Below are 8,801 nucleotides of genomic sequence, written 5' to 3' on the forward strand. Positions count from 1 at the left end.
ATGGAAGGCCGTATCAATTTCTATTTAGTGGAGAGGACCTAACGCAGTTACGATCAGAATATTTATATGCTTATATATCTGAACTTCAGAAACAATTAAAGAAAGTACATAAATTTGTTTTAGGGACCAGGGCTAGAGGGTTGGATCAACCAATCCACCCCTTTAAGCTCGGGGATTATATAAAGACTTTTTCAGGACAACCCCTAGAGGAAAAATGGAAGGGAAGTGGAGGGGACCATACCAGGTATTACTGACAACACACGCTGCCATTAAGATTAAGGAGCAAGCAGCTTGGATCCACTATTCAAGGGTGAAGAAGGCCCCGGCGAGGATATGGACCACCACCCCAATTGGACCAGCAAAACTGCGGTTTTCCAGATCCTAATGATTGCGGGGGTGATGTTCTCGGATTTGGGGTGGGCAACTTGGGATGAGAACTTACACCTGTCCCTGATATAAACAATATCTCAAGTAATTAATAAGACGAGATGTTGGGTATGCACCAATCTGCCAGAGCATGGGAATAAGAGTGTATCGTTAATCGGGATTCCCTTGCCTGCAGATTTATCTTGGACTAATTTGTGGGAAAACACATCTTGGGGTTGAAAATATGAAGAAGTTTTGGAACTAGAAGTGAGTAGCTTCCTGCCGTTGGAATCTTACTATGCATGTGTACAAAGGTGTAACCTGCCTAAGGGCATGGGAAAACAGGATTGTATAAATACGAATACTACTTATGTGGGAAATCAGACATCTTGTGATCGAACAATTGATATTAGTATGACTAGCGGTTGGGCAAATTCAACCAGCTGGCTGGTTCCAGAAGGAAAAGGGTGGTATTGGCTATGCAATGATACAGCCCATAAGGTCTTGCCCGAGAATTGGAAGGGAACTTGCACTCTTGGAGCAGCAGTCCCCAATATGATGGTTACTTGAGTGATCATATCAGGAGAATCAGATGACAAATTAACAATCCGTTGACAGAGAGACCCACCGCTTTTCATAGTTTTGTTCGATGGTTTATCCCATGGTTAGGAGTGAGTGAATTGGAAAAGGCAATAGTTAATATTTCTGCAATTATAGAGAAGTTAGAAAACAAAACTCCGGATGCTATAAAGGCTCAACAAGAAGAGATATCTAGCTTATCACAGGTAGCATTACAAAATCGGATGGCCCTAGACTTGTTATTGGCCGTTCAAGGGGGAGTCTGTACAGTAATAAACACAAGTTGTTGTCTGTATGTAGATCAGAGCGGAAGAATCTCTGCTGACCTGGAAGAAATAGGGAAGCAAACAAAGATCATACATGAAATCAGTAAAGATGATCTTTCATGGAATTTTAGTGAAATATGGAATAAGTTAACCTCCTGGTTGCCCAATTTCCAATGGTTGAAACAAGTTTTCATTGCTCTAATTGCACTAGTGGTGTTAGGAATATTTGTGTACATGTTGTTTAGATGCCTGCTTTGTTGTGTTACTGTGAATAATAAATCTGATGCAAAAGAATTTGCATGGGAAAAGAAAAGGGGGGATTGATTAAGGAGACATTGGGGAGGCAAGGGCAATAGACATTGGGGAGGCAAGGACAATCCCCCGATAAGGAAGCGGCAGACAGACAGAGAAACAGATGTAAGGACTATAAATCTCAAAACAGAACATTGGAATTCATGATTAAGATACAACAAACAGAAGAATCAGCAAAAGCCAGCTCTTGCAATTCAGAAACATGCCAACTCAGCAGAATCCTGACCAATGGTGAAAAGTACACTGTGAGGAGGACTCGGGCTCTTCCTCCCAAAGACCACTGCCCACATCCCAAAGACCCCTGCCTGCAATTCTTGGGAGGCTATACACAGGTGCAAGGTGCCAAAAAGCTAATTAGCATGAGAAACGAGGGAAGGTGGGGATAGGTGATGAATATGTATAGGCGCTTGTAGAACATTAATAGATTGATTGTATAAATTCAAGACTGCTTTCCGCTTTGGGTATGCATGATAGGTGGAGAGATCCCCCATGCATCCAGCGCTGCAATAAAGAATATACCACTTCAAGGAATTTCGGCTTCAATCTTTGAATCACCTTTGAGGAAGGTACCCCTTGGGGGGCACCAGGGGGAAATAGGGTTTGTAGTGGTTCCTTTGAACACGTCAGATGTAAGAAATTTTAAGAAGGAAATGGGAAACCTTTTAGATGACCCTTTAGGAGTTGCCGAAAGATTGGACCAGTTCCTAGGTCCAAACACGTATACCTGGGAAGAAATGCAGTCCATATTAGGAATCCTCTTCACTATAGAAGAAAGAGGAATGATCAGGCAAGCAGGAATGAGACTGTGGGAAAGACAAAATCAGGGAGGTCCTCCAGGGGATGTGAAATGGCCAAATACCAGCCCTAAGTGGGATCATCAGGCTGCTCAGGGGAGGCAAAATATGAGGGATCTTAGGACCATAATGATACAAGAGATAAAGGAATTGGTTCCAAGGGGACAAAATATAAATAAAGCTTTTAACGAGTGTCAGTGCAGAGACGAATCTCCAACTGAAGGGTTAGACAGGCTGAGAAAAAGCCTTCAGATGTACTTGGGGATAGATCCTGATTCCCCTGCAGGAGGGGCACTGTTGAGAACCCAGTTGGTAGCAAAATCCTGGGAAGACATCCGAAAGAAATTGGAGAAACTTGACGATTGGCATGAAAAAGGATTAGAAGAATTATTGAGGGAAGCACAAAAGGTCTATGTGAGGAGAGATGGGGAAAAACAGAAGGCAAAAGCAAGTTTTTGTGGCAGCAATAAGGGAAAGTCAAAAACCAAGTGGACAGGAAAGCAGGAAAGGATCAGGAGAAAAACAGGGTGAAAGAGAACCCATGGATAAATGGAATGGACAAGATAGAATCCTTATCTGTTACTATTGTGGCAAAAAGGGGCATCTTCATAGGAACTGTAGAAAAAAGAAACAGGATGAAGAAATGTTGAAGGAAGACTAGGGGTGTCAGGGGCTATATCTTTTGGGGACCCGAACATCGAATGAGCCCTTGATAAAATTATTAATAGGTCCCCAGAGGGAAGAGGTGTTATTTTTTGGTAGATACTGGAGCAGAGAAATCACCTATGAGAAAATTACCAAAAGGCGTTAAGGAAGGAAAGGGGAATACCATGGTAGTAGGAGCAAAAGGTGAGCCCTTTAAGGTTCCTATATTGGAAAATATAGAAATAGAATCAGAAAAGAAACTATGTCTCAATGACCTATTGCTGGTGCCTGAGGCTGAGCACAATCTATTAGGAAGGGACTTAATAATAAGATTAGGGTTGGAAATCAAGAGCCAGGGGGGAGAATTTAAAATTCAGCTATATACCCTAACCCAAGAAGATGAGGGAGAAATAGACCCACAGGTATGGTACCAAGAGGGAGATTCAGAAAAATTAGATATGGAACCCTTGGTAGTAGAAATAGTGGATCCACAACAGCCAATAAGGATTAGGTAATATCCTATCCCATTGGAGGGGAAAAGAGGACTCAAACCAGTGTGAGGAATGTTTGAACAATTCTTGTCAATAGAGAGCTTGAAGGAAAATGTATTCGTAAGTTTTTTCCTTGAAGTCTCTGATATCTGGGGGTTTCAGAACAACTGCTAACTATTATGACTTTTGCATGGGACACTATGCGAGCCCCTGATATCTGACCAGGAGATGAAGGAGAAGGGAAAAGCTGAAGGACAGCTAAAAGACAAAGCTTGCAGGGAACGCTGTGCAAGCTTTTGACATGCACCCAAGAAGTACAAAGAAGAAGGACAAGAAAAAAAGCCTGAGAGGAAGACTATGAGCCTTCAGTATGGCAGACCCCCAGAGACCCCCAGAAGGACCACCAGAGACTGATACGCATGCTCCAGTAGGGGGGTTCAGATTCTGGAACTAATTATAATAACCCTGCTTTTTTTAGAAGTAGTAATGAATATGTATTAGTCTAGGAGCAAAAAAAAATCATCATCTTGATGTAACGGGTGTGCATCTAGGTGGAGCGGAGACTCCTGGCACACCCAGCACTGTTTGCTTACTTCTATTCCTTTAATAAATTGTAAAAATTGATTATAATCCTATTTGGGGATTTAGCCATTTATAACACCAGTTATAGACAGGTTGCTCCAAAAGGGGATGCTGGAACCATGTATGTCCCCACATAATACCCCCATTTTGCCAGTAAAAAAGGCTGATGGATCATACAGGTTGGTTCAGGATCTTAGGGCTGTGAATCAGCGAACCATAACCAAATTTCCAGTGGCGGCTAACCCATATACTTTATTAAACCACCTAACACCTCTGCATAAATGGTATAGTGTAATAGATTTGAAGGATGCTTTCTGGGCCTGCCCATTAAGTGAAGGGTCTTGGAATTACTTCGCCTTTGAATGGGAAGACCCCGAAACAGGAAGGCGACAACAGCTTAGATGGACTGTACTTCCTCAGGGATTTACTGAATCCCCAAAGTTATTTGGCCAAACCTCAGAAAAATTATTACAACTTTTTGAGGTAAAGGGGGAAGTGAAATTGTTGCAATATGTGGATGACCTATTAATAGCTGGGGAGACTGAAAAAGAGACACGGAGAACCACTATCGAATTACTTAATTTCTTAGGGAAAAAGGGTTGAAGGTCTCAAAATCTAAATTACAATTCGTGGAAAAAGAAGTAAGGTACTTAGGACATGGGCTTAGCCAAGGAAAGAAAAAATCGGATGCTGACAGGGTATCTGGGATTTTAGCCCTATCATCACCCAAAACGAAGAAGGAAGTGAGGCAACTGCTCGGGCTCTTGGGATATTGTAGACCCTGGATTGAAGGGTTTAGTGAAAAGGCAAAGTTTTTATATGAAAAATTGACTGGAGAAAAAATTAAGTGGAACGAGGAAGATGAGGAAAAGTTGAGGTTGATCAAGAAAACGTTAATAGAAGCTCCAGTGCTGAGCTTCCCAGATTTACAAAGACCCTTTTATTTATTTGTAAATGTTTCTAACCAAACTGCATATGTTAGTTGCAATTACAGCTAAGTCAAGAATAGGCAGGAATCAAGAAACCTGTGGGATATTCACAGAATCACAGAATCACAGAATTTTCTAGGTTGGAAGAGACCTCAAGGTCATCGAGTCCAACCTCCAACCTAACGCTAACAGCCCTCCACTAAACCATATCCCTAAGCTCTACATCTAAACGTCTTTTGAAGACTTCCAGGGATGGTGACTCCACCACTTCCCTGGGCAGCCTGTTCCAGTGCCTCACAACCCTTTCAGTGAAGAAGTTCTTCCTAACATCTAGCCTAAAACTCCCCTGGCTCAACTTAAACCCATTCCCCCTCGTCCTGTCACCAGGCACGTGGGAGAACAGGCCAACCCCCACCTCGCTACAGCCTCCCTTGAGGTACCTAAAAAGAGCGATAAGGTCGCCCCTGAGCCTCCTCTTCTCCAGGCTGAACAAGCCCAGCTCCCTCAGCCGCTCCTCGTAGGACTTGTTCTCCAGGCCCCTCACCAGCTTCGTCGCCCTTCTCTGCACCCGCTCAAGCACCTCGATGTCCTTCTTGTAGCGAGGGGCCCAAAACTGAACACAGTACTCGAGGTGCGGCCTCACCAGAGCTGAGTACAGGGGGACGATCACCTCCCTAGCCCTGCTGGTCACGCTGTTCCTAATACAAGCCAGGATGCCGTTGGCCTTCTTGGCCACCTGAGCACACTGCTGGCTCATATTCAGCCGACTATCCACCATCACTCCCAGGTCCTTCTCTGCCTGGCAGCTCTCCAACCATTCCTCTCCCAGCCTGTAGCTCTGCTTGGGGTTATTGCGCCCCAGGTGGAGGACCCGGCACTTGGCCTTGTTAAACTTCATGCAGTTGACCTCAGCCCATCGGTGCAGCCTATCCAGATCCTCCTGCAGAGCTTTCCTACCCTCAAGCAGATCGACACACGCACCTAACTTGGTGTCATCTGCGAACTTACTGAGGGTGCACTCGATGCCCTCGTCCAGATCATCGATGAAGATATTAAAGAGGACCGGCCCCAGCACCGAGCCCTGGGGGACGCCACTAGTGACTGGCCTCCAACTGGACTTGGCTCCATTCACCACGACTCTTTGGGCCCGGCTATCCAGCCAGTTTCTAACCCAACGAAGCGTGCGCCAGTCCAAGCCAAGAGCAGCCAGTTTCTTGAGGAGAATGCTGTGGGAGACGGTGTCAAAAGCCTTGCTGAAGTCAAGGTAGACCACATCCACAGCCTTTCCCTCATCCACCCAGCGCGTCACTCTGTCATAGAAGGAGATCAGGTTCGTCAGGCATGACCTGCCTTTCATAAAGCCATGCTGACTGGGCCTGATCGCCTGCTTCCCCTGCAAGTGCTGCATGATGACTCTCAGGAGGATCTGCTCCATGAGCTTTCCTGGCACTGAGGTCAAACTGACAGGCCTGTAGTTTCCTGGGTCTGCCCTCCGGCCCTTCTTGTAGATGGGCGTCACGTTTGCTAGCCGCCAGTCGATTGGGACCTCCCCCGATAGCCAGGACTGTTGATAAATGATGGACAGTGGCTTGGCCAGCTCCTCTGCCAGTTCCCTCAGTACCCTTGGGTGGATCCCATCCGGCCCCATCGACTTGTGCACATCTAAGTGCCGTAGCAGGTCACCAACCAGTTCTTCATGGATAATGAGGGCCATATCCTGCTCCCCATCCCCTTCCACCAGCTCAGGGTACTGAGTATCCAGAGAACATCCGGTATTGCCGCTAAAGACTGAGGCAAAGAAGGCATTGAGCACCTCCGCCTTTTCCTCATCTCTTGTAACTAAGTTTCCCCCCGCATCCAGTAAAGGATGGAGATTCTCCTTAGTCCTCCTTTTTGTGTTGATGTATTTATAGAAACGTTTTTTGTTATCTTTAACGGCAGTAGCCAGATTGAGCTCCAGATGAGCTTTGGCCTTCCTAATTTTGTCCCTGCACAGCCTCGCTACTTCTTTAAAGTCCTCCTTAGTGGCCTGCCCACTTTTCCAAAGCTTATAAACCCTCTTTTTCCTCCTAAGATCAAGCCACAATTCTCTGTTGAGCCAGGCCGGTCTTCTTCCCCGCCAGCTCGTCTTTGGGCACGTGGGAACAGACCGTTCCTGCGCCATTAAGACTTCCCTCTTGAAGAGCGCCCAGCCTTCCTGGACCCCTCTGCCCTTCAGAACCGCCTCCCAAGGGACTCCACCAACCAGTGCCCTGAGCAGTTCAAAGTCAGCCCTCCGAAAGTCCAATACAGCGGTTTTACTGGTCCCCTTCCTGGCCTCGCCAAGAATAGTGAACTCCACCATTGCGTGGTCACTCTGCCCGAGACAGCTCCCGACGATCACGTCCTCCACCAGTCCTTCTCTGTTTGTGAAGAGAAGGTCTAGCGGGGCACCTCCCCTGGTAGGCTCACTAACCAGCTGCGTCAGGAAGCTATCTTCCACGCTCTCCAGAAACCTCCTAGACTGCTTTCTCAGGGCTGTGTTGTGCTTCCAGGATATGTCAGGGAAGTTGAAGTCCCCCACGAGTACAAGAGCTGATGATTTTGCAACCTCTGTCAGCTGCCTGTAGAATTCCTCATCCGTCTCCTCATCCTGGTTCGGCGGTCTATAGCAGACCCCGACCAGGACACTAGCCTTGTTGTCCCTGCCGATCCTAACCCAAAGGGACTCGACCTTGTCATTCCCAACCTCGAGTTCTACAACCTCGAAAGACTCTCTAATATAGAGAGCCACACCACCACCCCTTCTATGCTGCCTGTCCCTTCTATAGAGCTTATAGCCAGGCATTGCAGCACTCCAGTCATGAGACTGGTCCCACCACGTCTCCGTGATGGCAACCAAGTCGTAGCCTGCCTGCCGCACGATGGCTTCCAGCTCCTCCTGTTTGTTACCCATGCTGCGTGCATTGGTGTAGATGCACTTCAGCTGGGCCATTGCCTTATCCTCCGGCCTTGCCATTGTTCCCCCTGGCACAGCCCCAACAATCCTAGCCTCAGCCCCATCCCCCTTCCTACCTAGTTTAAAGCCCTCTCAATGAGCCCTGCCAGTTCCTGGCCCAGGATCCTTTTTCCCCTAAAAGATAGGGACCCGTCTGCGGCCATCAGGCCAGGTGCTGAGTAAAGTGCCCCATGATCAAAAAACCCAAGATTTCTGCGTTGGCACCAGCCCCGGAGCCACGTGTTTAACAGGTGGGCTTTCCGTGTCCTCTCTGAACTCCTCCCTGCCACCATAGGGATGGACGAAAACACCACCTGCACTCCCGCTCCATCCACTAACCGACCCATTCCCCTAAAGTCCCTTTTGATAGCCTTGAGGCTTCTCTCTTCGATGTTATCACTGCCTGCCTGGACTATCAAAAGGGGGTAATAGTCAGAGGGGCGTACCAGGTTAGGAAGCTTCCTGGCAACGTCCCTGACCCTGGCCCCAGGGAGACAGCAGACTTCCCTACGGGTAGGGTCCGGCCGACAAATAGGGCCCTCTGTTCCCCTAAGAATCGAGTCACCAACAACAATAACCCTCCTGTCTTTTTTGGTGGAGGCAGTCCTGAGGCGCGGAGTCGACCTCCTCGCCCCAGGCATCCTCCTGGGAACATTTGCTACCTCTTCCTCACACACCGGCCTCTCAATCTCTAGGGCCTCAAACCTGTTGTGTAAGGGCACCTGGGAAGGTGGGGCCGGAAGGGGAGAGCATCGCCTGCGATGTCGAGCAGGGACCTGTTTCCATTCCTCCTCAGCTCCCAGATCCCCTCCCTCTGCCCGACGGGGACAGGGCAGGGGGTCCGCCCCCATTTGGGGAGT

Source organism: Aythya ferina (assembly GCF_964211825.1).
Source record: "Aythya ferina genome assembly, contig: HAP1_SCAFFOLD_46, whole genome shotgun sequence".
Taxonomy (NCBI): Eukaryota; Metazoa; Chordata; class Aves; order Anseriformes; family Anatidae; genus Aythya; species Aythya ferina.